This window comes from Macaca fascicularis, chromosome 6 (genome assembly GCF_037993035.2).
Source record: "Macaca fascicularis isolate 582-1 chromosome 6, T2T-MFA8v1.1".
NCBI classification, from domain to species: Eukaryota; Metazoa; Chordata; class Mammalia; order Primates; family Cercopithecidae; genus Macaca; species Macaca fascicularis.
Window position 1 is genome coordinate 60,977,753 of NC_088380.1, and position 5,119 is coordinate 60,982,871.

Below are 5,119 nucleotides of genomic sequence, written 5' to 3' on the forward strand. Positions count from 1 at the left end.
CAACCAGGCTGGAGTGCAGTAGCACAGTCTGGGCTTACTACAAGCTCCGCCTCCCGGGTTCACGCCATTCTCCTGCCTCAGCCTCCCGAGTAGCTGGGACTACAAGCGCCCCCCACCACGCCTGGCTAATTTTTTTTTTTTTTTAAGTAGAGACGGGGTTTCACCATGTTAGCCAGGATGGTCTCAATCTCCTGACCTCGTGATCTGCCCGCCTTGGCTTCCCAAAGTGCTGGGATTACAGGCGTCAGTCACCATGCCCGGCCTTTACCACCCATTTATAATATATTTGAGTCACTCATAGGAGTGAAACACTGTCAGCATTAATAGTTAGCAGCACTTTCAAAATACATTGTATTCTCCTGAATAGAAACCTTAACTATTCAATTAGTCCAGTAATTCCAAATGATTTTACTACTTTTATACATAAGATGTGATCTTACAACATTTATGTAGCTAAATACTTACAGTTCCCATGGTTTTTGAGGATTCCCAAAAGACTTTAGGGGGTTCTCGAACGACTTTTAGGGGTTTAATTTTTTTCACAATCAAAGAAAGGAACAGTGTCAATCCATGAGTGTCAGACCAGCAGTTTAGTAAGATCCTCTTCATAGCTCAGTTCCCAGTGCATACGGAGATTCAATACAGTCCCCTCACTCTCAGTTCTTAGAAGAATTTGAGAGGGATAAGAACAATAACTACCTGTTTTGTTTAATAGCCTAAAAGTGAAAACAAATGTCAAAAAAATGCAGTCTAAAAAGAAATAGAAGTCAAATTCTTTCATCCCAGGATGTCTGAAAAGGAGAGACTCTATGGAGCATGAATGCAGAAAAGGAGTTATTCCTACTGGAAAAAAAAGAAATGAACTGTTGACACAGCCACTCAAGACCAGAGAAACGGCCGGGCGCGGTGGCTCAAGCCTGTAATCCCAGCACTTTGGGAGGCCGAGACGGGCGGATCACGAAGTCAGGAGATCGAGACCATCCTGGCTAACATGGTGAAACCCCGTCTCTACTAAAAAATACAAAAAACTAGCCGGGCGCGGTGGCGGGCGCCTGTAGTCCCAACTACTCAGGAGGCTGAGGCAGGAGAATGGTGTGAACCCGGGAGGCGGAGCTTGCAGTGAGCTGAGATCCGGCCACTGCACTCCAGCCTGGGCGGCAGAGCGAGACTCCGTCTCAAAAAAAAAAAAAAAAAAAAAGACCAGAGAAACAACCACTGAGAGTAAGTAGCCTCAATTTCATTGTCACCAGGAAGGCACACAGCAGAAAGCGTGGGACAAATCTGGGCTAGAGCCCTTAGCGGACTCAGGCTTCCGGGAGCTGTGGTTCAACAGCCTTTGTGGGAATGGGGAGAACCAGAAGCCATCACCATCAAGTGGGAAAAAGGATGCCACAGCAACAACACAGCTGTCAAAAATCAGCTGGAGCTGAAGTTACACCCCGTTTGAAATCCACACTGTACTTGTTTTCCCGTGAAGGGCTTGAGACTTGCAGAGACACGTTAAACATGTGTAGGTGACCTTCCTTTTGAAAGGCAGAGGAGGGCCTCTTCGGTAACTCCTTCTACTCATTTGTTTTCCTATCAGTTCACCATTTCAACTAGAAAAGAGGCTGCAAGCTTCCTCAGCTAACTTCTAATTTGGACACAACACAAATACTACACACATAATTGAGTGAATGACCACATCTTCCTGGTTCTTCCATTGGGCAGGGTTAATATGCTTCTTTGGACTGAATAGGTGTGATCATGTTTGAGAAAAGTGTGTAAACTTAAGGCCGGATTTTGTTAGTCTCTGTCCCAGAAAATTGGTGGAGAACTCCTAGGCTCTTGTATAATTCAATGACTGGCTTTGCCACATCCTTGCTGTCTTAGCCTGGCAGCAACTGCTTCAGGTTTATCATCCTCCTACTGGACTAATGGTTCACCAGCGACGTCATCAATCCCATGTATATGAGGTGGATTGAAGTCCATGTTATATACCCTTCCGCCAGGAGGGTGAATCCAACAGCAGCTGAGACGATGTTTAAGTGTTTCAAATGGAATCTTCAAACTGATTACTAGATCCACGTCACAGATTCTTGTCCAGCGCTTCGGCTTGTCGTAATGTCCTAGGAAACCCATGGAGGAGCCAGTGCTGGCCACGCCTATTCTCTAACTCGGACATCATTAGGCGTGTGATCATATGGTCTGGAACCAAAAGACTTTTTTCTATATACTGTTTTGCCATCTCACCAACTTCGGTGTTGGCCTTGATGTTCTCCCGCAAGAAGTGCCCGCTGGAGAGATCCTGGAAGCCAAAGTTCTGGGCGATCCTCTGGCACACAGTGCAGGTGCCCGAGCCGGTGGGGGGTGCGGGGGCGCGAGGATGACCGCGCGCAAGAGTTTGGAAGCCACAGCCTTCGCGAGGAGCTTGGCGGCCAAACGTGCAGCCCAGACCGCGGCCCGGGAGGGAGCCCCGGGAATTTTGTTTCTAGGTCTCCTACCTCTAGTACCCTCCGCTTGTGCTGTTTTTTTGTTTGTTTGTTTGTTTGAGACGGAGTTTTGCTTTTGTGGCCCAGGCCGGAGTGCAGTAGCGCGATCTCGGCTCACTGCAACCTGCGCCTCCCGGGTTCAAGCGATTCTCCTGCTTCAGCCTCCCGAGTAGCTGGGATTATAGGCATGCGACACCACGCCCAGCTAATTTTTGTATTGTTAGTAGAGACTGGGTTTCACCATGTTGACCAGGCTGGTCTGGAAATCCTGACTTCAGGTGATCCGCCCGCCTCTGTCTCCCAAAATGCTAGGATTACAGGTGTGAGCCACCGCGCCCGGCCCTAACAGTGCATTTTAAACAAGATCCCAAGTGATTCCTATGCACATTAACTCTAGAGAAGCACTCATCTAGAAATTTCCCAAATCTCCCTAATGAGAAGAATCACCTGGGAGGCTTGTTAAGTATGTAGATTATCCAGCATATTTCTTAGCAATTCTGATTCATTAAATCTAGCAATTTGAAAAATTACTCTGGGTTAGTCTCATACAGCAGATTCTTGAAGAACCTCATTCCATTATAATGTTGATGAGAAAAAAAAATTGACACCCAGCTGGGGCCACTGCCTGTGTGGAGTTTGCACGTTCTCCCCATATATGCCTGGGTTTTCTCTCGGCGGTCCAGTTTCCTCCCATATCCCAAAAATGTCCACATGAGGTGAAGGGGCATGTCTCTACATGGTCCCGGTCTGAGTGAGTTTGTGTATGAATGTGCCCTGTGATGGGATGCCATCCTGTCCAGGGCTGGTTCCTGCCTTACACCCTGAACTGACAAGACAGGCATTAACCCTGAACTGGAATAAATGGGCTGGAAAATCAAAATAAATAAATACAAATTATTATAAAATAAAAACTGATGAGTGTATGATAATCATACAAATATACAACAGTAGATGATCTGAAAACGCTCAGCAGACCCACTGTATTTGTGTGTGTGTGTGTTTTAACTGCATGTGGTAAGAGCCGTTGCTTACATTTTTCATTTTGCAAACATTTCTTCCTTAATTTAACCCAGCACTACTACAACCACCTTCACTCACTGATTCACCAAAAATTGGGTAGGCTGGGCCTAGTGGCTCAAAGTGTAATCCTGACACTTTGGGAGGCCAAGGCAGGCAGATCGCTTCAGCCCAGGAGTTTTAGACCAGCCTGGGCAACATGGCAAAACATGGTCTCTACAAAACAATACAAAAAATTAGCTAAGTGTGGTGGTGTGCACCTGTAGTCCCAGCTACTGGGGAGTCTGAGGTGAGAGGATCACCTGAGCCCAGAGAGGTCAAGGCTGTAGTGAGCCGTGATTGCACCATTGCACTTCAGCCTGGGGGACAGAGTGAGACCCCGTCTGAAAAACAACAAAAATTGGGTAAATCATTGTCTTGTTTTTATGAATCTTTCTTAAATGTATGCATAACTCACATTTATTTCATTGTTTAATATTAGAAGTATTTTGGTCTTTATTTAGAAGTTTAAAGGTATGGCCAAGTGCAGTGGCTCATTCCTGTAATCCCACACTTTGGGAGGCCGAGGCGGGTGGATCACCTGAGGTCAGGAGTTCGAGACCAGCCTGGCCAATACGGTGAAACCCCCATCTCTACTAAAAATACAAAAAAAATTAGCCAAGTGTGGTGGCGGGTGCCTGTAATCCTAGCTACTCAGGAGGCTGAGGCAAGAGAATCGCTGGAACCTGGGAGGCGGAGGTTGCAGTGAGCCAAGATTGCGCCACTGCACTCCAGCCTGGGGACAAAGTGAGACTCCAATTAAAAAAAAAAAAAAAAGAAGCACATGCATATTAGTCTTGTCCACATTCCAATTCTCAAACCTGTGACTGTTGTATGGGAAAACAGTCTTTGAAGATGTGATCAAGTGAAGGGTCCTGGGATAGGAAGATTATCCTGGATTATCTGGGCAGTCCCTAACTGCAATCACAAGTGTCATTATAAGTGGGAGGCAGAGGGAGATTTGACTCCAAACAGAAGAGCAGAAAACAGAGTGCCCTGCCAGCACATTAATTTCAGCCCAGTGAAACTGACTTAGGATTTCTGGACTCCAGAACTGTGAGAGAATAAATGTCTCGTTTCAAATCTGTAGTGTTTTGTTACAGAAACCTTAGGAATATGGATATGCATATGTTCTGCTTTACAAAATAATGCCAAACAATTTACAACCAAAATTGGCAAGTATTCACAATTAATGACATGTTAATGCTCTATATGAAATGATAGTTCAAGTGATGGTTCCAGAATTCCTATAGGGTGTAGGTGTAGGTTAGGAAACTTGTATTAAAGTTGTGTTTTCATAACACTTTAAAAAACTCTTGGGGGGAAAAGCATCAAAGTTCTTTATCAGAGAATGTGGGTGGAGAGAGTAGGTCAGCATTGGTTGGCACACAAGTCATTACTTTTCAGGCTTGCTAATTAAACAGCTGGGCATGGTGGCATATGCTAGTAATCCCAGACGCTCTGGAGGCTGAGGCAAGAGAATTGCTCGAACCCAGGAGGCGGAGGTTGCGGTGAGCCGAGATTGTGTCATTGCACCCCAGCATGGGCAACAAGAGTGAAACTCCATCTCAAAAAAAAAAAAAAAAGTTTCA

At 45.7% G+C, this 5,119-nt stretch overlaps 1 pseudogene; it reads right to left on the reverse strand.

Annotated features, from left to right (window-relative positions):
- Nucleotides 1-1,712: 1,712 nt before the first annotated feature.
- LOC102116287 (adenylate kinase 4, mitochondrial pseudogene) lies at nt 1,713-2,275 on the reverse strand (annotated as a pseudogene).
- Nucleotides 2,276-5,119: the final 2,844 nt, after the last annotated feature.